Source organism: Phacochoerus africanus, chromosome 8 (genome assembly GCF_016906955.1).
Source record: "Phacochoerus africanus isolate WHEZ1 chromosome 8, ROS_Pafr_v1, whole genome shotgun sequence".
In the NCBI taxonomy this organism is placed as follows: domain Eukaryota; kingdom Metazoa; phylum Chordata; class Mammalia; order Artiodactyla; family Suidae; genus Phacochoerus; species Phacochoerus africanus.
The window spans coordinates 135,902,620-135,925,601 of NC_062551.1; the positions used below are offsets into that span (position 1 = coordinate 135,902,620).

General features: G+C 41.8%; 1 long non-coding RNA gene across 1 annotated transcript; it reads left to right on the plus strand.

Annotated features, from left to right (window-relative positions):
• The first annotated feature begins 1,472 nt into the window (after window positions 1-1,472).
• Window positions 1,473-15,458, plus strand: LOC125134324 (uncharacterized). Its single transcript, XR_007136606.1, has 3 exons — window positions 1,473-1,564; window positions 6,085-6,164; window positions 14,560-15,458. It is a non-coding gene; the product is annotated as an uncharacterized LOC125134324 (long non-coding RNA).
• Window positions 15,459-22,982: the final 7,524 nt, after the last annotated feature.

Genomic DNA, 22,982 nt, shown 5'->3' on the forward strand with positions numbered 1-22,982 from the left:
CAGGCCTCCCTTCCCCTTGGAGGGTAAAACTGTAGCCCTCCGGATCCTAGGAGCAGGGCTGCTTCCTTGTCTGCCAGCCTGCTTGCATCTCTCACAAGTGTCCTATCCTGATAAATCTATATCTTCTTTTTTGTTTGTTTGTTTTTTGGTCTTTCTGCCTTTTCTAGGGCCACATCTGCGGCATGTGGAGGTTCCCAGGCTAAGGGTCCAATTGGAGCTGTAGCCACAGCAACACCAGATCTGAGCCGTGTCTGAGACCTAAACCACAGCTCACAGCAACACCGGATCCTCAACCCACTGAGAGAGGCCAGGGATTGAATCCCATGGCTCCTAGTTGGATTTGCCAACCCCTGAGCCACGATGGGAACTCCCTAATAAATCTATTTCTTGCCTATCACTTTGTCTCTCGCTGAATTCCTTCTGCACAGAGGCATAAAGAACCTGAACCTCAGTAAGTCCAGATATCTGGTGAGTGCTAATTTAAAACGTGGGTTCGAGTTCCAATCTGGGTTTAGGCCAGGACGTGGCTTCAAGTCACAATCTGTGTTTTGGCTACGTTCAGGCGGTTAGTACTGTTGGTTTCACTATGAACCTTTATACTAGGAACAATTAGGAAACAATCAAAACATTTGAATTGTTTTTCACCTTCTGACTGCCTGCTTATTTAAGACCCGAAAGGTCTGATATTTTAAGGATCTCCATCTCTGTTTACAGAATTTTTTGCACACTTTTAAGTTAATAATTTGAAGAGCCAGGAAAAAAAGTAGAAAATCAGGAGCATTCACAGACACTTGATTGACTTGGAGGCAAGTAGATAAGTCAATAAAGCTTTTTTAGTTCATCTAACTTGTCCAGTTCAATAGAAAGTAAGTCGGGGAATGACAATTTGCTTCTCAAAATCCACGCAGCTGAGATGGATTTCTCACCATTTAAAATTCTGCCACATATCTGCCTCTGGTGCCATCATATCCAATCAAATAGAGTCCTACTTTTGAAAAAAAAAAAAAAAGGAAAAGAAATTGAGTGTTCCGCAATGTAGGTTATGTGATAAACCGAAGGCGAGGATTTATGAAACAAGGCATGTCATGGGGCACTGAGGGCACTGGTGGGTCTGGAGCTGGGAGGGAGTGCCAGCCTGTGCCCAGGGCCCCAGAGGCGCCACAGAGCTGCCAGGGGGCCAACACACAGATAACTGGAAACCAGGCAGCCCTGCCATGGCTCCTAAATGACCTCTCAAATCAGAAACAAATGTTTCAAACCTTCTAAAGATGGATGAAAAGCACAAAATCACATAATGTAAATTGCATTTGCAAAGCAACTGATTCTCACCTTATGACCTTAAAAAAAAAAAAAAAAAAGTTCTGTTAAATGCTAGAAAAGCCAAAAGCTTCATAATAGCAGACAGTCCTGGAACAAAGCTGTTATTCTGTGACTTGTGTTCCTATTTACTTAATTCTACTTCACAGGCTCTGTCTAGTGGGTCCGGTTGGAGAACAAGTCCATGAAGTCAGGCTGCCAGGACCCCACCTTCTGATTTTTCAACTTCCTAGCTCTGTGACCTTGGGTAAGTTACTTAGCTGTACCTTAATTTCCAGATCGGTAACATAGCAGCTATGAGAGCACCTACCCCAAAGTCATGCTGTGAAGGTTAAATGAGATCCTACGAGTGCAGCTCAAGAGGAAAACTCACAGTGTTAACCATTACGAATATATCTTGTGATTATGATTAATAACCTGCGTTTGAAGGTGAAAGACCAGGGTTTAACCTGTGTGGCCGAGACTTGCTTGACCTTGAGCAGAGGACTTCTAAAATATTAAGCCCACAGAGTTCTCTTTGTGGCTCAGCAGGTTAAGAACTTGACAGTGTCCATGAGGGTTCAATCGCAGGGCCAGATTGTCTAGGGCCTCAAAGACCATGAAAAGGACAGTGTAAAGGAAACTCATTGGCAGACTTAGAGCAGAGGAAGGCTGTGGGTCCTTAATGTGATGAAAGATCACCTGGCTGCTGTGCCAAGAACAGCTTTTGGGGAACAAGGAAGGAAGGAGAGAGACCACTGGGGAAGCCCTTGCAGAGGTCGAAGTGAAAAAGGTCATGGCGATTTTAGAAGTGACTGCTTTCTGAATTTGCTGATATTGGGGATGAGACATGAGAAAAAGAAAGGAGGGGAGGAGTTCTCCCTGTGGCTCAGCAGTAACGAATCCGGCTAGTATTCACGAGGACTTGGGTTTGATCCCTGGCCTCGCTCAGTGAGTTAAAGGATCCAGCATTGCTGTAAGCTGTGGTGTAGTTTGCAGATGCAGCTTGGATCCGGCATTGCTGTGTCTGTGCTGTAGGCCGGCAGCTGCAGCTCCAATTCAACCCTAGCCTGGGAACTTCCATATGCCATGGGTGTGGCCCTTAAGACTTAAAAAAAAAAAGAAAAAGAAAAAAGAAAGAAAAAGAAAGGAGGGTGACCTTGCTGTGGCACAAGGGGAACGTCTTGGGAGCCCTGGCAGGCAGGTTCAATTCCCCACCCAGCACAGTGGGTTAAGGATCCAAGTTGCTGCAGCAGCATCTCGGATCTGAACCCTGGCCTGGGAACTCCACATGCCCATATGCCACAGGGCGGCCAAAAAAGAAAAAAAAAAAAAAAAAAAGGCAAGGAAGCAAGCAAATGCAAGGTTTTAGGACTGGACAGCTGGGAGAACGAAGCTGCTACTTCCAAGGTGGGGAATGCTGTGGGAAAAGCAGGGTTAGGAGCCTGAATGGAGAATCTAGACTTAGATGTTCTCAATATGACATGTCACAGCTGGAATGCAGGCATAGGGTTGGGTTGGAGACATAGGCAGGGCATCACAGTTCAGGAAAGTCTGAGGTCACCTAGAAATGAGCTGGGTCACAGAATAAAAGAAGTCATTGGTCTGAGCCTTGGGAGCTCCACATTCCCGATGCCAAGAACAAGAGGCACCATTATAGTAAGGATGACACTGAGAAACAATAAATGACTATCTGAACTTGATTTGATTTAGGTGGCTGATTATTTTCATTTTGAATGGGTTTTCCGTTCCAAGACGCTTAGTCATTTCTGTCCTCAAAGCACTCTTTGAATTCTGTTATTGTACCAAGTAGATTCATTTATGTATTTATTGTTCAACCATCCTTCTGGATCATAAATTTTCCAGAACTGGAGCTATGTCCAATTACTGTTTATATCCTACAAGCCTTTGACGTAAGTGAGGATAATAGCATTAATCATTAACATTTATCTAGCTCCTTACTATGCGCTAGCGCTAATCTAAGAGTTTCGTCCCCTCAGCAACCCCAGGATGTAGGTACCATTATTATCTTCATTTCACAAATAAGTGAACTGAGACACTGAGTCATTTGTCCAAAGTCCCCCAGACTCTGGTATGTGGTAGCATTAGGCTAAATAAATATTAAAAAAATTAAAGAATAAATGAATAGAAGCTGCATGAGAGTTCCCATAACCAAGTTCTTCTACTGAACTCTAAATTGGTCTGATTTATAAGAAAATAGTTTATACCCAATCCTTTTCTTTTCTTTTCTTTTTCTTTTTTTTCTTTTTTTTTTTTTTTTTGGTCTTTTGTAGGGCTGTACCTGTGGCATATGGAATTTCCCAGGCTAGAGGTCGAATTGGAGCTACAGCCACTGGCCTCCACCACAGTTCACGGCAATGCTGAGTCCCTAACCCACTGAGTGAGGCCAGGGATCAAACCTGCGTCTTCCTGGATACTAGTCAGATTCGTTTCCACTGAACCACAATGGGAATGCCTATACCCAGTTGTTAGATAATATAACCAAAGACAGTTCTTTGTCTTGTAGCTTTTTGCTATGTTTGTTTTTTTCAAGATATATTTTAAATACAGTAAAACATGATAAATTAGGTATACGGTTTGATGAATTTTGACAAAATGATACCCCTGTTCACCATGGCAACTCCGAAGATCATTTTCATCATCCCCAAGATTTCCTTTAGGCTTCCTTCTAGACTTCCCTCTTCCAGTAAGCAAACAGGCAAACACTGCTCTGATTTTTATCACGTTAGAGTAGCTTTGCCTATTCTAGAACTTCATATAGATGAAAACATGTAGTCTATGCCTTTTAGTCTGACTACTGTCACTTAGCATCCTGTTCTGAGGTTTATTCATGTTGTTGGGTGTTCTAAGAGTCTTTTCCTTTTTATTGCTACATACTATTCTATTGCGTGGAAACAGCACAATTGTTTTCATCCATTCTCCAGTTAATGAACATTTGGGTTGTTTCTATGGCTTCATTTTTCTTACTCGAATACCTTAGAGTGGAACGGTTGGGGCATGTGATCGGTGTCTGTGTCACTTGCAAAGAAACTGTTTTCCAAAGTGGTTGGGCCATTTTTTTAATTCCCACCAGCCACAAATGAGAGTTTCAGTTGTTTGGCATCCTGGCAGCACATGGTGTGGTCCGCTCTTCAATGTCTTTGTGCTTTTGTACAATTTTCCAGATAAAGTTAGACATCTCTGCTTGGCATCCTGGGTCCTTCCTAACTAGGCATCCACCATTCCCTTTGAATCTCCTCTCCTGATTCTCTACACAGGAACCCTTTGAATTAGCCATTAAAAACTGTTCTTTGAACTTACTGTATTTATGGTCAGTCAGCTGAATCTTTCAACAATCCTCTCTCTGTCCTGTTCCTTCACATCTCAGCCTGCGCCCTGTCCACCAGCATACCCCACATTCTGAACCTGCCCTCTGACAGTGAGGCCTCCCCTTAACACTTCCCCAGCTCAGTTAAAAGCACAGGCTTGGAATCACACAGGCCAAGTTTGGCCCAACCTTTGACACTAATGCTGGCAGTGACCGAGAACAAGCCACTGATTGCCCTTCTTGGTTTCCTCATTTGTAACAGGCAGCTAGTCAAACTTTTCTGAGCAGAGTGCTTGTATAGAGGGAAAAGGCTAACATCTGTAAAAGGTTCATCAGCATTCTGATTATACAGAGGGATCAAACAAAAAGTATGTTTTCTTAAGAAGCTGCCTGTTTGGTATAAAAGGAGGAACATCCATCCGCCAATGTTTATTGAGCTTATAATAAAGATAATAGTTAATATAGAGTTCCCCTCGTGGCGCAGTGGTTAACGAATCCGACTAGGAAGCATGAGGTTGCGGGTTCGGTCCCTGCCCTTGCTCAGTGGGTTAAGGATCCGGTGTTGCCGTGAGCTGTGGTGTAGGTTGCAGACACGGCTCGGATCCTGCGTTGCTGTGGCTCTGGCGTAGGCCGGTGGCTACAGCTCCGATTCAACCCCTAGCCTGGGAACCTCCATATGCCTGCGGGAGCGGCCCAAGAAATAGCAACAACAACAACAACAACAACAACAAAAGACAAAAAAAAAAAAGATAATAGTTAATAAGTATTGTGTGCCTGCTGTCAGGTGTTGTGCTAATTGTAGCCAGTGGCTTTTTAAATTGGGAGTGATACAGTAGAAAAAAATTGTATTGGGGAAATAACTATTAAAAAAAAATAAACACATGGGACCTAAAAAAAACTAAATAAATCGGGGGTGATGTCCTTTCTGTTTTGCCAACAAGGAAACAGAAATGTAGAGACCTGAGGCCATTTCTTTAAGGTCCCCTGGCTAGAAAGGGACAGAACCAAGATTTGACCAGGTCTGTCTGACTGCAGAGTCTTCCCTCACAGTCTTCATGTTGCACACTGCACTGTTTTCTCTTTTCTTTCTTCACTTTTTAAAGTTGTATTGAAGTAGAGTTGATTTACAAGGTCGCGAACATTCTTACTGTACAACAGACTGGTTCACACATCCATTGTCTTTCAGATTCTTTTCCCATATAGATGATCACAAAACATGAGGTAGAGTTCTCTATGGGATACGGTAAGTCCCCATTAGCCAGTTATTCCATATACCTCACTGTGCATTTACCAGTCCCAAACCCCTAGCCCATCCCTCCCCGCCACCACCCCTGCCACCTGTCCCCTTTGGTAGCCATACGTTTTTTCAAAGGCTGTGAGTCTGTTTCTGTTCTGCAAATAAGTTCATTTATATCCTTTTTTTCTGATTCCGCTGTTTTTTCTAAATGCTCTGACTCTAGGGCCAGCTCCCCCCTAGATGCTGGAGATGCAAAGAGGAGGAAGACTCAACCCTCACTGTAGAAGACAAACTCCTGAGCAGGTAATTCTACCCTAATATGTTAGTCGTAAAATTTGAGTTATAAGTGAAGAATGAGAGGGGTCCCAGAAGACGGGACATATGGCTCTGGAAGGGTGTTTTGGATGTGATTTCTGGCAAAAGAAAAATGTTCAGTGGGTTTTAAAAGATCACTGGGAACAGGTCAGGAGAAGTCTAATGTCGCTTGGCAGAGACAAGGCAGCATGAACACAGCTAATCACTGGAAGCATGGAACCTCATGGTAGGTGCTGGAAACAGAGAAGGCATTTGTGGATTAGGCAGGGGGTGATCAGAACCAGGGCAGGTCTGTACTGCTGTGTAGGTTGTATAGTGTGCAAGGACACAACTAAGTGGGGATCACCATCACAGATGCTGCAGATTTGTATATTTGTATATTTATTTTGTCAACTTCCTTAAAAATGGCTGTGAAGTATCTTGCTTTACACATATCAGAATATTATAACAATTTTTCATTAGATAGAAGTAAAGTGTCGTGAGTACTAGAAGCCTTTTAAAATGTGTACACTAGTGCTGTTTGGGCTGAGAGTGGTGTGTTCAGAATTACTTTGTAGGTGGATGTCTCCGGAGACAGGGAGAAGGATGGCTTTGTAAGGGGAAAGACTGGAGCCAGAAAAAAACAGCCAGGAGCCAATTGTAGAAATCTGGGTGAGAGAAAAAGGCTTCAGCCAGGACAGCAGTGGTTGGGATGGACACAAGATATTGTTAGGCAGGTATTATGTCATAATGGTTTAAGTGGATCAGCTCCTAACTATGCAGAAGGGGATTTATAAATACAAAGCAGTGCTTTTTCCCAGCAAAATAGTGTGTATAAGTCTGGCCACATTTCAAAATGATATAGAATAATAATAAAAAAGTGGCTTACATGATGTCTTAGTTTGGATTCTCTTGGAAGCACACTCTGGGATAAAGATCCACGTGCAAACATCTCTTTGGCAGATGAAGAAAACCCTTGGTGGGGAGTAGGGAAGCAATATAGGGAGGGAAGGCAGCCAAAATGGTGCATTATTAAGTAAGTTACTACTGTGGACAACTGGGGCTCAGTCCTGCTGGAGAAATTCCTGCAGCCAGTGTAGAAATCAGGCCTCGGTTATTCCGCCGAAGGCTGAGGGGGAGGTGGTATGTGTTTGGTCAAGGGCTGCTTTGGGCATGGGGCGGTAGCCACTGATTCTTTGGCCTGTGCTGCCTGCCTCACAGGTGGCAAAGCAGGCAGGCTCCAGAGGCTGGAACAATCCCTGTGGCAGAGACTGGCAGGTGCTGGAAATTCAAGTTCCCAGTGGCACTGAAGTGGCAGAGGCAGGGGATACAGGCAGAGGACCTACCACACCTGCCACACATGGAAATCGCTCCATAGAGTTTTCAAAGTATTCCAGTTCCTTAGATCATATGAACTTCCCAACAACTTTTCTTTTGTCTTTTTAAGGCCGCTCTTGCAGCATATGTAAGTTCCCAGGCTAGGGGTTGAACCGGAGCTACAGCTCCACAGCCACAGCCACACCAGATCCTTAACCCACTGAGCGAAGCCAGGGATCGAACCCCTGTCCTCATGGATACTAGTCGGGTTTGTTACAACTGAGCCACAGTGGGAACTCCGAACCTCCTAATAACTTTGTGAGATGGGAAAACGTGGTTTCCAGCTGAGGCTGGTCAGCTCCTATTCATGGTCAGTTTCTCCAGCCTTCACAGCCGCTATTCCAAACATCTCTTGTCAAGGTCCCTTTCCTTTTTGCTGACTTATTGGGATGTCTGTCTCCAGATATAGATTGTGAGCAGTTGAATTGAGAGATTTTGTATTATTCACTCTTGTTTTCTCAGAGCCTGCCAAACAGTAGGTGCTTAGTAAATGTAATTGAGTGGGTGGATGACTGATTATTATCATTGCCATTTTAACTTGGTTCAAATTGGGACTGAGACGGCTAAAGCAATGTACCCCAAACCACACGACAGTGAAAAGAGATGGGATTGGAACTCAGCTCCTCCAGAAATCTTGCTTCCACAACCCAGCTCAGTGAAAGTTGGCATGGCAAGTCTTTCTTGGGGATTTGTAAATCCCACAGACCTGTGAGGTTTGGAGTATTTGAAGGCAGGCCAACAACTTGGAAGGAAGACCTGGAAACTTCAGGAGAGGGAGTGTTTCCCATTAGAGATTGATTTTCCTTTTATTATTTATAATATCTCAAAGTAGAATGGGGAAAAACCCATAGGGTCAAACACGGAGATGCCATAAAATGAAACACAGTTTTCTTCCAAAAGTGAACGACAAAGGACTATCCCCTGCAGGACCCAATGCAACAACCTGAAAGCTGAATGAGCACAGGAGCTGTAAAGTTCTCTGTGCTCCTGCGTAACCCAGGAAATCAGGGATGTTGCTGGGCCCTGCATCATGACCTTTTTATTCCTTTCATGCAACCTGCAACCTAAGGTGTAGCAGCCGCAAGGAGGGAAGCCAGTTAAAGAGTTTTCAAAATGAGTTTAAAAGTGCATTGAGTGTCCTCGCAATATTAATGCTAATGTAAAAGGCATGATTGATCTATAAACACCTTTCTGCTTCTCTTCTCATGCTAATTGACATCCCGCTTATAACTTCTTCCTTTTGTTTGGAATATTGCATGTGCCGTTTAAAACAGCTGATTTTATTTAGGCAGCATAGAAATGTCACACTTTTAAAGAGTCAACCTTTTAAAGAAGTCAACTTGAACCTCGCCTCCTCATTAAATTTGTAACTTTGGGATTTCTTTTTATCCGTGGAACCTAGACTTCCCTTCTGCGTAAAGTTAAGTGTATGGGCACCACTGCCCATGAGATCTATGTTTGAACCTAAGCTCTACCCTTTCATAGACTGTGTCCTTGAGCAAGACACCAAGTCTCTCTAAGGCCCAGATGTCTCATCCAGGCAAGGGCAATGGTAATACGGTCCTCCTCAGAGGGGCCCTTTTAAGGATGAAATGAGATAAGGATGAAAGTTTCCAATAGGTATATGGCATTTTTATGTACTTGGTCCTCACAACAGCCCTCTCAGCTACTGTTAGAAGTGTCCTTTTCCAGAGAAGGAGACTGAGGCATAGAGAAGCAAAGTTTCTTGCTCAAGATCATATAGTGACTCAGAAACAGACTCCGAGACATAGAGAGAACAGACTGTTGGTTGCCAAGGGGGAGGCAAGAGGGAGTGGAATGGATGAAGAGTTTGGGTCTAGTAGATGCAAACTATTACATGTAGAATGGATAAGCAATGCGGCCCCACTGTACAGCACAGGGAACTATATCCAATCACTTGTAATAGAACCTGATAGAAGATAGTGAATGCATATATATATGCATGTGTATATATATATATATATATATATATATATATATATATATATATAATTGGGTCACTTTGCTGTAGAGCAGAAATTGGTACAACATTATAAATCAACTATAATAAAAAATTTAAAAAAATAAAATAAATCATGGACTTGGAGAATAGACTTGTGGCCACCCGGGAGGAGAGGGAGGGAGCGGGAGGGATCGGGAGCTTGGGGTTATTGGATGCAACTTGGAATGGATTTACAAGGAGATCCTGCTGAGTAGCATTGAGAACTATGTCTAGATACTTACATTGCAACAGAACAAAGGGCGGGAAAAAAATGTTTACATGTAAGAGTGATTTGGTCCCCTTACTGTACAGTGGAAAAAAAAATTATAAAAAGAAAAAAGAAATAAAATAAAGAAAATAAAAAAGGACTTACACAACAACCAGAAAAGGAAAAAAAAGGGAAAACAGACTGCTGCGTCCCCACACATGCTCTGTTCGGAATGCCTTCCATGTCCCCTGGGATACCTCAGAGGTAACCTGTCCTGTTGTTCCAGATAAACAGCCGCATCTCCTGATGTGACAGACAAGGCAGGACTGATGACAACAGGTTTTGGGGGGACCTGTTTTTTATACAATCCAAACAAGGGTAGGTCGGTGGCACCATCAGATAATTTTGCATGAAAACTTAGACTTAATTACTGAAACTGTTTGAGAAATATTCATTCATTCAGCAAATAGCCATAGAGAACAAAATACGTATCATGCATGGTTCCAGTATGCTAGTTGGGATCAAGATACAGAAGTAGAAACCCAGCTACCTATGCTTACACCTCACCTGGCACCTGCCCACTCCCTGCCCATTCCCTGCCCACTCGCTGCCTACTCCCTGCTGTGTAGTCTGGATGGCCATTTCTTTGTTACAGCATCTCAATCCAGACACTTGCATCTTTTCCCATGAGTTCTTATGTATTCATTCTGTCTTCATTTCCCACAGAGACATGCATCATTTCCTTCTCTATTTTCAGAACCTCCCTTCATTCCCTTCCATCCAGGGCTAACGTGTCATGTGAATTGATTTCCCTTTTCAAGTCAGATGGAAGACTGGGATTTTCTTCAGCATGATGTCTCTGAAGGGGCAGGGCTGCCACAGCCCCTAGCTTGCAAGATGATCGTTGAAGTGTGATCCTGATAATGCATTCCACACCTGGCACAGGCCCTGGCACATAGTAGGGCCTCAGTTACATGTGATTTCCCCTCTTCTTTAAGAACACAGTTGCTGAAACTACATATTGTGAGATCATTTACAATTTATGCATTGTTATACATCAAGGGCTTAAAAATATGGAGGAAATTTCTTCCTTTTCTAAGTTAGCATCAAATAGAATTTATGCACCCTCAGATACATGGCCTTGCAATGAATGGTATAAAATTGAGGCAATAAAGCTCCATTCTATACATTGGCTCGGAACTTCTTTCGCACATTTTTGGACCTAATAATAATAGTTTGCTGCCATAAAACTTCTTTTCAACTTGGACACTTGTTATGGTGGTTGGCATTGTTTCATGCTTACATTAACTATTCATATGTACCAAGGAGTTGAGTTGTAATGTTCCATGTATAAATTTGGTGCCTGCATTTATATGTATCATAGGTGGGGAGGCTAATTGAAAAGTGATGAGATTCAAATCTAAGTAACTTGGCGTGCACTGTCTTCTAAGACTAATTAATTGCTTCACCGATCTAGCATTTATTGAGAACCTGGACTGTAAGGTGTAGCATGCTGGGTGCTGTTAATACAGAGGTGAAAGAGTTTCTCAGAAAGCTCATAGGCCATCAGTAGGGACATTTCCATAAAGGATTGCAGCGTGGTATGCAGCAAGTACAGTAATAGTAGTGTGTCCAGGGTATGGTGGTAGCAAAAAGCAGAAGCAATCAATTCGCTAAGTTTTAAAATCTGATATGATGAGGCCAACAGATCAGGAGATGATTGCCATTGAAAAAATAGTTTGTAATACTTGGAGATCCCAAGAGGAGGGGCATGCTATCCCACAGGGGGCCACATGAGAAAGCTCCAGTGTTGGTCAAAAGGTAGGGGGAGGAAGGCATGTGTGAAAGAGCCTTTGCTGGGGTTGAGCAAGGCAAGGTAAGCATGTTTAGGACTGGCTAGTTAAATAACTTCAGTGGATTCAGAGGCATAGGGGCTGGCCCTAAATTTCTGGTGTTTGGTCCTGGGTGATCAGGGCTGTTGATGAGAGCTGGTAAAGGAGGCAGCTGGGGGCATGGGCTCTGCATTGCTTAGTTTGTATGTGAAAGGTATACTCCTGGGCTAGTTGTTTACTGTCTATAGGTAGGAATTAATTAACCCTTGGAGGAGCAGTCTTTCCAGAATCAGCAAAGCTCCAAATAGCAAGGCATCAAAATAGACAAAATGAAGAATATTGTTAATACAACCATGCGGCTGGGGCAGCCAGAAACTGAGAGAAAAAGAGCTTTCTGGGCAGAGGGTTCAGTTTATGCAAATTCCCAGGGACATGGAAGAACCTATTTATATTTTAATGTTTGGAGTTGGGAGTTAGGACAAAATCTGAGCAGTAGGGCTTGTGGGAGGTGGGGGTGGGGGTTGTGGGCAGGAGCCAATGCAGGTAGTTTGCCTGGCTAAGGAATTTGGACTTTATTTGAAAGGTAGTGAGAAATAACTGAAAGGTTTTATAGAGGAGGATGACAATGAATTCAGTTTCTTTCTGTTTGGTGAAAACCTATGCTCCTATATCTATGCTACTTAAAAATTAATGAGGTTTCACAGTTCATCTTTGTAAGATAAACAACATGATATGTGTAGTATATTCAATGGTTATGTAAAGAATATTTACTCTTTCTTCTGCAGATTGTAAATCCTTGCTGTTCTCTTTCCAGCACCCTCCGAGCAGTACAGCAGAGTACAGGGTGAAAAGACAGGGTCTCGGGTATTCCATTGGTAGAGTCACCTAACTTCTCCAAAGAGAGGCTCAATGATTAAGGTCATCCACTGGAGCTGGTCAGTTGGCGTGGCTCCTGTCTCTGCCACTTACTGTGTGCATGACCTTGGACAAGCTACTTCACTTTTGTCTCAGTTTCTGCAAACGTAAAATGGAAATAAAAAGACTATCTATTCATGGGTATTGCCAGGAATACCTGCCTCTGCCAGTATTATCTCTGTGCAGACTAGTGCCTTGGGCAGTATTATGATGGTCTATGCAATGTTGGACCAAAGAATGTACATCATGGCAGAATCAAGGGCAACGGGCTGATGCTTTAGGAAATCACTGGCACTATCATGTTCCTCAGTCCCCAAGAGTGGCTCCTTTTCTAAAGTGGAAGAATAGAGTATTGAAACTGTTGTTCTTGGTGGAAGCTAGTGTGCTATCTTATAGGTTATTATAAGTCAGAGATCAGTATCAGCCTATTTTCCTCCTCCTATTCTCTAAGACCAAGATACAGACACTGGAGAACCACAAGCTAAGGGGAGTAGTGGCCTGTGTGATTACATCTAGTGCCTGCCAGCAACACTTGTGCCTCCTGTTCTTATACATCTGGGTTCTATTTCTACCAGGAGATACAATACTCATTCCCATGAATTGGAAGGTACCAATGCTGCCATGTTCTTTCAGATTCTAAATGCCACTAAGAAACTGCCCCCCCCCCAAAGAGACTGTATTTCATTTGGGCTTGCTGACCCTGAATAGTGAAATAGGGTTGTACCTCTATATACAGTGAAAATAGGGAGAAGCAAGGATAGAAACAGTAGATGTTTCATGGAATCCTAATGGAAGACTGTCACAACCACACAGTGGCAGGTATTCCAAGGACTCAAATCCCTCAAGAATGAAAGACTGTGTGAGTGAACTGAGCAAAGAACTCCAACAAATGAACTGATGATTAAAAGCAGAGAAACCCAGAATATGTAGTCTTGCTGTATTTCCTTCATGGCTATTCTAAAGAGACGGTAGGTAGGTAGATAGATAGATAGATAGATAGATAGATAGATAGATAGATAGATAGATAGATAGATAGATAGATAGAAAGATAGACAGACAGACAGACAGACAGATAGATGGATGGATGGAAAGTTGGTTGGTTGGTTGGCTGGCTGACTTGATGAATGGATACCTACACATGTAAATACATACACACATAGTAAATACCTCATCATAATATGAAAATTGGAGCCCACACTAATACAAAATTAGTGTTTTTTATAATGTTCTTAAAAAACAATATTTACAGTTGGTCTTTCAGTCACCTTGTAAAAGAAAAGGAAATGTTTGCAATGATTAGTTATGCAGAAAATAGACCAACTTACAAACAGAATACGTTTTATATTCAAAACTAGGAAAGTCCCAAATGATTATAAGGCAGTCACTCTCAAACTTACCCTTTTTCCTAACCCCTTTTAAGAAGATAAGAACTTTCGTTCAGCCCAGTTTAGGAATAGGAGCTGTGTGGAGGACAGCAGTCAATCAAATCACATCACATTGCCTTGGCAGAGCCTTCCTTTTGTGATGGAAAGGGAAAGTACGTTTTTGTTTTGATCTGGTTTCCTTCTTTTACCTGATACATGTGTTGCTTGAATTGAGTTTTAAAGATGATAGGGGTGGAGTTCCCATCGTGGCGCAGTGGTTGAACGAATCCGACTAGGAACCATGAGGTTGTAGGTTCGATCCCTGGCCTTGCTCAGTGGGTTAAGGATCCAGCGTTGCCGTGAGCTGTGGTGTAGGTTGCAGATTCGGCTTGGATCCTGCGTTGCTGTGGCTCTGGCATAGGCCAGTGGCTACAGCCTGGGGACCTCCATATGCCACGGGAGCAGCCCTAGAAAAGGCCAAAAATAAATAAAATAAAATAAAATAAAAAAGATGATAGGGGTAAGTTTTGTTAATTTTCATGCTTCCCAGAATCCATTCTCCGCTGCTTTCTTTTGGGAAATCCCTTCTCCCCATTCGTGTCATTTAGATGGAGCTATCCATCAAGGTGCCCTGCCCTCCTCCAACCAATGAGTGATTTCATGACCCCACGTATATATCCTAGGCTAATTGAACTTTCTCTCCCAGGAATTAAGAGCTCGAGCAGAGTGATGCAAAGAAGGAAACGAAATCAGTTTGAATGGACTCATCTCCACAATAACAGCGCCCAGGACTTCTCCTTCCTCGAGAACCTCTGGAGCTGTCATGATTCTTGCCTCTTCTGAGCCCAATTCTTCTAATATTCCTCTGTCTTGTGAACCATCCCATGTCCTCCAACAAATTTATTTTGTCTTGTTTTTATCAGAGATTACATCGGATTCCAAGATTAGACTGGTATCCGATAGCCTTAACTAGGTCAGCATAGAAAAGCTCTGAAAGCAGCCAGGAAGGGAAAAGATAGATACGCCTGCCCTACGGAAGTCATGAGCCAAGTGGTGGCAGTCTTAGCATGAGGAGTCTGGATAACCTCAAGTAGGTCAGGACAGAAAGTCATACAAAATAAATCCTGAAGGGGGTTTTTATCCTTGCCTGGTGATTCTCAATATGTGGGCTATGGATCTCCAGGGTATTATACAGTCTGAAAAAACAAAGTCTAGAAGAAGCCCATCTGTAGATTGAATGAAAATCTGTGGAATTACTGTCACGTGATATTCCGTGGAAACATTTGAAATGCACAAAGTCTTACCATTGAAAAGGTAGTGAACAACTGGCCTGAGCCAGCAGTTCTCTACTGTGGAGTTATGTTAATATTAGTTGATGTGTCAACAGTTATTGGTGCATTGCTTCTGTTTTAAATTAGAGCAGACTCAAGTCTGTTCTTTCTGTAAATTCTTCTTGTCTATTCACATTCTGATTTGTTTTCTCAAATTGGAGAAAATGGAGTGGGATTTTAAGTGCTGCTCCAAGAATTGTACCCAAGTCATTGTCTTTTCTGTCTCCATCTTGGAGCTCGGGGAGCCTCTGGTACTGGTGTGACACTGATGATTATAAAGAAATGTACCTTTGTGTTTGACAGTTGCAGTTCCATCATTACTTCTTTTTTATCTTTCATTTTACCCACGGGTGCCTCTGTTCTTTATTTTGAATAAATCTGAGCCACACAAAAGTTAACAGAACCATCGAAAAAATTCCTATATTTCCTTCACAGTGATTTCCTAATTGTTAGCCTGTTACTGCATTCACTCTGTCTCCTCTCATCTCTTATATGTATATAGCAGGAGAGATGCACATCTGTGTATATGTATGTATTAAGCAATCATTCATCTCTGTGATACTCTTGCACAGAATGTGTGTCTGAGTCTAGTCATGAGGAAACTGGGTGGACCCAAACCGTGCATTTAATTATCCTGTCTCCTTCGTCTCCGTCAATCTGGAATAGGTCTTCAGTCTTTGTCTTTCACATCCATGATCATTTTAAACAGTGCAGGCTTTTCATTCTATAAGACCGCATTGCTTAATACATGAATTAAGTATATATTTTTAAATTTTCTAGTGGAAAAGCAAAAAGGAATTTTTTTTCCTGGCTAGGAAAAGGAAAAAGAATCAGGTGAAATTAAGAGCAATAATCTACTTATTTAACCCATTGTTTTCAAAATGTTAGCATTTAAAAATTTTGTCAGTACAAAACTGTCTACGTACTTTTTTTCATATAAAAATTTTGAAATCCGGTGTAAATATAGCACATCTCAAGTGCTTGAAAGCCGCGTGCAGCTAGTGGCTAGCATACTGAACAGTGTACTGCTTCTGTGTCCTACAGCCTTCATCTTTTTTTTTTTTTCTTTTTTTTCTTCTGCTATTTAGGACCACATCTGCAGCATATGGAAGTTCCCAGGCTAAGGGTTGAATCAGAGCTACAGCTGCCAGCCACAACCACTGCAACACCAGATCTGAGCTGTGTCTGAAACCTACACCACAGCTCAGGCAATGCCAGATCCCTAACCCGCTGAGCGAGGCCAGGGATCAAACCCGCATCCTCATGTTTCCTAGCCAGGTTTATTAACCACCGAGCCACAAAGGGAACCCCCTCCCTTTTAAATTTTTTTTTTTTTGCTGCATCCTCTTGTTGTTTGCGCATGAGCAGACTGAGGCATGTATATTTCTGTAGAAATGCAGCTGTGCTCTTTGTGGTTTGTCACATCCAGAGGCACAAGGTGTTCACCTGACTCGTCCCTGCTGATGTTAATCTTGGTCACTGGATCATGACAAGGCTGTCCCGGTTTCCATACCACAAAGTCACCATTTTTTTTCCTTTTGTAATTGGTACGTATTTATCCTGTTCCTCTTCAAACCATCATCCACCAGCCTTTACTTCCAGGAAAACGTCTGTCTAAATCAGCGACCATCTATTGACTGCCAGATGGCATTTTCCATTTTCGTCATTCTTTCTATATTTATTAGTTGGCTTTCTATTGCAAAGAAAAGCTTTTCCTTCTTTCCCCTCCATTCACTCATATCAGTGTGGACCGATGCATATTTATTTGACTCAATGATAGATTTAATCTATTACTATCAGTATTTATTTTGATGCGTCAAGTGGACTCCTCTGTCCCTTGGATGTATCATTGTCATTCTTCAAGCATCCCTTCAATTATGGTCCAGTGAGATATTCTAGGTCTGTCTCATATTTTCCCTGTCTCGCCCTTGGCATTCGTTATTTCCCCAGGGAGTTCTGTTTCTGTCTAATGTAGGAGGGAATTTAGAAACCAAGATTTTGGTATGATGTGCTTGTTTATACTGGGTCAGTGGACAGAGCTAAGATGCGTACATATGCATATATTTATATACCCAGACATTAATATTTATTTGTATATCTATTCAAAAACCATGAGTTCACACTGATATCCCCAATTCCAGCTGAAAACCTGGAGCTGTTTTTAGACTTTCCCTTTCCTATACCTTTAATCCTTCTTCTGATAATAAGAAACTTATCTCTCATTCTTTTGAATAGATTTAGTTATTTCTTTACTCTCACTGCAAGTCACTAATTGCTAGATTGAGTCGGCAATTATTTTTGATCCTCAACCTTTTTGCAATCCTCTTGGCTTTGTTGCTGTCTTTTCAGTCCCACAATCTCCTTCATACACTGCCTCCCTGGCTCCACTACCTTACAGCTACTTTTTTGGCTCTGCTGCCCTTCAGCCCTTCCCTTTCTTAGTCTCCGCCATGCTACTTCTCTAAGAGAGAGGGAAGGGAAGGGGAGGAAAGTGAAAATGAAGAAGAAATCCTCCTTTTTTAAATTAAGAAGTCAAGCATAGACTTAGGGTTTGGGGACCATGGCAGATTAAATATTTTTAAAAACTCTCTCCCTGACAAACCCCTAAGCAATGGATAAATTAAAAATCAAAGGGCAAACACCAGTTTTAAGTGCATTAGTAAATGTGCAAGAAAGTAAATAACTTTTCAAAGGCCAGTAACCCCTAACAACATAATACATTAAAATAAATTTAAAATTATAATGATTAAGAGCTGAAACGAGTGGTAAGTAAACATAGAAAACTGGGCTGTCCTGAGTAGGAAAGGGCAGAAAAATGTAGTTTCCAGTAAAATAGAACTTTGAGGATTGATGCCTCATACAGGGATAGGAAATACTAAGCCTGAGTGGGCACCAGAAGGAGCTACACCTTCACTGAAAGGTGGGCTAGACATTGACATTGAAACTGGCCTAATTCTTCCAAGGGGAAAAATGGAAGTATCTCCTGAGAATCTGCAACCTTAGACCTATTCTTGTGTGTTATCTGGAGTTTAAATTTAGACCACCTCTGTGGCCAGGCAAATATCAAACTAAGAGATTAAATTAAACTGGCTCTTTAGTCAAGCATTTGTGAGTCTTTTCTAGAGAAGACCATTTTAAACCTAGGCCACTTAAATTTTCCAAAATTAAGTTCAGGCAAATAGGAGCTCATGATTAAGGAAAAAAACCCAAACCTCAAACACATGAGAAAACAAGTGTTTGAAAAGCAGCAGAAACAACTAATCAACAATTTGGGCTCAATAAACTTCAGGTATTTGGATTATCTGATACAGACTATAACAAACCTGTGTGAAATAGAAATGAAATTTTAAATGCAAAGACCAGGAGACTATAAAAAACTGTCAGAAATGTTTAGGAAAAATATATAATTATGAATAGCCCAAATGCATCCAGAACTCTCACAACCACTGATGGGAATGTAATTGGTACAAATACTTGGGAAAAGGGGTTGTGTTTATTAAAAGTGAAACTATAGCCAATGCTATGACCTGGCTGTTCCACTTCTAAGTCCACATCCAGCAGGAATGCTTGCATGTGTGCGCCAAAAACACCTCTTGGAGGAGTTCCCAGTGGGTTAAGGATGCGCCTTTGTCAATGCTGCTGCTCCGGCTACTGCTGTAGCACGGGTTCGATCCCTGGCCTAGGAATTTCTGTATGTTTCAGGTGCAGCCAAAAACAAAAACAAACAAACATATCCTGGAATACCCAAAGCGGCACTATTGGTAATAGCTCTGAACTAGAAACTTCTCACATGGCCAATGGTACATTGTAATGAGAAATTAATTATGGCATATTCCTATAGTGAAAAGCTGTAAAGCAATGAGAATTTAAAAAATTGCAACTACACATAAACTCTGTGATTGTTACAAACATCATGTTGTATAAAAGAAGTTGGGCACAAAAGATGATAAAATCATGATTTCATTTAGATGAAGTTCGAAAAAAGATTAAACTAATTTATGCTGTAAAAGTCAAGATAATAATTATCTGCGGAGAGAGTGAATGCTTGGGGAGGATGAGGGGATTTTGGAGTGGTTGGTCATGTTGTGATTTTTCATCTGGTTGCTGGTTATACAAACATGTCCCATCCATGAAACTTAACATGTTGTGTGCATTTAAGTATACTCTTCTGAATGTGTATAATACTTTAGTAAGAAATTTGAATATAGGAGTTCCCTGGTGGATATGTTAAGTATACTCTTCTGAATGTATATTATACTTTAATAAGAAGTCTGAAGCTCCCTGGTGACCTAGCAGTTAAGGACCTGGTATTGTCACTGCTGTGACTTGGGTTTAATCCCTGGACCAGGAACTTACGCATGCTGTGGGTGCAGCCAAGAAACATTTTTAAAATTTAAAAAAAAGTTTGAATATAAAAATAATTCTAGCTTAAGAATTGCTAGCTTAAGAATAATGAGCAGTACATCAATGTTTATTCATTCTTTCAACAAATATGTTTATGCACTGTTCTTGTAGTTACCAGAAATATAGCAGTAAACAAGAAAGGAGAGCTTTTAGTTTCCCAGTGGAGAGAGAAAATAAGTTAAAAATGACTAAATACATTATAAAATCTCAGAGAGTGATAAATGCAATGAAGAATAAATTAAGAAAATGCAACATAGAGCATAAGGAAATAGGTAACATTGAATGGGGACCATCAGAGAAGGCCTCCCTAAGGAAGTGGCCACAGAGAAGAACCTGGAAGAAGTGAGAGCAAATAGTGTGAATAGCTGGGAGGTTGCTAAGGCCCTGAAGTAGGAAGAACCTTAGCGTTCTGGTGGAAAAAGTGAAAACTCCCCTTAGAATAAAGACCATCAGTATTTGGCTATTTTTTCCACATGGAATGAGATGTTTCATTGGCTACATGCACCTCTGGTTCCCCTGACCAAGAATTGTGATAGGATTGGCTTTGCTTCTCTACAAAAGTGGAGACTTGGAGGTCTGGTCAGGAAGGGGTGGGTTCTTACATCTAAATGATATTTGTCCTGTGTGTTGTAGTGGGAGAGCCACTGAAAGCCACTATCCTTGGCCATGAGAAGTCACTGGGGAAAATAAAGTAGGAGGGTGACATGAGATTTATGTTTTAGAAGGATTACTCCAGCCACAATATGGAAGATCCAGAGGAAAGAGAAACACAGGCAGAGAACATGTGACAGAGGAGAGCGAAAGGTAGAAAATCATTTTAGAATCAACAGCCCAGAGCAAAGACAGTCAGCCACCTAAAGGAGTAAAAATACACTGTGAACGTGGCTTGTTTCAGATTCTAGTAGCAAGAGTGATGCCAGTGGATGGGTGAAGCCGTTAGAGGTGTCTCCCTCAGGCTGTGAGCTGCTAATCAGAGATTGTGCTGATCACACTAGGCTCCCAGCTTAGTTTTCATTTAGTTGAGTGTGTTTTCACTTAACACACGTAAGTACTAATGGAGAGCTTGTTGATTGTTTCTTTCTTTTTTTTTTTCAACTTGTTTTTGAATCACTCTTGGGGCCCGAGCCAATTTAGTCCTTCATTTCCAAATTCTTATAAATATCCAAAAAAGTGCTGGTTGGCACCTTTTTAACTGCATCCTCTACATCAAGCAAAATATGTTGCTGAATTATTTAAATAATCCACTAAGAAAATAGACTGGCCCTAACTGGACATTGCTTCTCTTATTCTAAAACAACCTGTGTCCGGGCAAGGTAGATTTCCCCTCTCTTTCCTGTTTTCACTGTGTCTTTCCCCAACAAGCCTAAACCGATGGAAAGAGGGATTAACTCCATCTTTGCCATCACCTCCACCACCAGGAGCTTTTAATTTATAGGAATATGGCAACAGAGAAGTGTCTACTATTCCTCAGTATGAATAATATCAATTTCAATGCACTGAGTAACTCCAGCTGGCCAGGTACACAAGGGATTTTCATTTCTATGTGAGCATCAGCTCTGGACCTCATCCTGGACCTGCCATGGGCACTCACAAGTGCTGTTGTAGTCACTCTGCATCTGTAAAGAGAAAGCACTCCTTTACCCCACCAGGCTAAGTAAGAAGCATTGTTGAGGCCCTGGACATGTTTTCGTCAGGCTTTTTAAGGAACTGGCTCATCCAGATTACCTTTCATAAGTGAAGGATATACAGGTTAGTGGATTACCATATTTTCAGTCTGTGAAAAAGACAGCTACCAGCTACCAGCTTGCCTCCTTTCTACAGTCATAGAGTTCCCATTCAACGAGGCCAGATTTTTATCAGGGAACATAGCTAGAGGCAACTTAGCCAATGGCAACATCTCCCAGCTCCTCTCAGCTCGATATGGCCATGTGAATAAGATCTCTCCAAGTAGAATGAGTAGAAGGGAAGTATGCAACTTCCATGCCATTTTCCCTAAAGAAATTTGCTGGTATTCCACATGCTCTCTTTCTAATTCATCCCAGACTGAAAATGGACACTGTGCTGCTGAGGTGACTTTGATTATATGACCAGGACACTTCCTAGGAGTTTACAAAGCCCCTATAATTCAGAAGGCAGGGAGTTGGACATATAGGGTTTCCCATAAAGTTGATTTAACTACAGGTTCACACTCTAGAACATGATGCAATACCTTCAACAATGAAATGAAATATAACAAAAGCTATTAGCATACACATGAATCATTGCCAGGCTTTCAAAGAATTTTTTTTTTTGAGGTACATTGAAAAGCATTAGTAATCTCCTTCTAAAGGTTCCGCTGACCTTGACTGTTCCACTTCATTTCAGAGGGTGAGCCAGTCAAAGCACTCAGACAGGGCTGTCCTAACACACAGCTGGGTAAGATGGTGACAAAGGGAGAGTTCATTGCTTTAAAAATATTTCTTTATCTGTTGGTTGATACCTGAAATTCTTCCTTAGAAATCCCTCCCCCTTGGTTTAAGGGAACGTTTTCTGATTAAAAATGAAAATATACCTGAAATGCCAAGAACTCTGAGGAGTCTGAGATTTTATTTACTTGCAAGTTAACAAGCTATCCTGCCACAATTTCACATATGCTGGTAGGAGACCCGAGTCTCCTGGGTCAGAGACAAAGGACTATATCACTGATGGCTTAGCAGGCTGCATGAGCTTCATGTTCACATTGGTCCTCCTTTCCCCCAAGTCTGCAGGGAACCTAAGTGAAGTCGTGCCCAAAGTGGGTTTGCATCACAGTTGAGGAAACCCCTGTTTTTGAAAGAGTGATGCTGGTAAACTTGCCCAGCCTTGGGATCATGTCTGGAGGGAGACATGATCTTTATTATCCTGGGTCATGAAACTAATGTACTTTCTGTCCTGGAGAGAGATACCCTCTCTATCACCCAAGGTTGTCTGTTATACAAACAACCTTGAAAAGAGAACGTGGAACAAAAGCTGATACAAGAAACCCTATGGAGAATTGTCAACCAACATGGGAGAGACTTTAGCAACGTTATACACATGACTTGTTGTATTTAAGGACATTCCCTGAGGCTGGCCATCTGAAATGATTCCCACCTAAAAGAAAGGCAAGCACAAGGGGTAGCTTCCAGAGTCCCAGTGGCCATGTGCTCACAAAACGTGGCAGACCTGCATAAAACCCTCAGCTGGAGACTCTGCAATAGGGCTTAATATGTCCCCTTCACATACTTGACTTAGTTCCTATGGCTCTTTCTGCCTATAATACTTATTCCCTTCATCTTTGCAAAGAAAATGTTTCACTTTTTCCCTTAAGACTCTGCTAAGGCATCTTCTCTGCAAACCCTGCCCTAAGCCCTTGCCTCCAACTGAGATAGGTGTT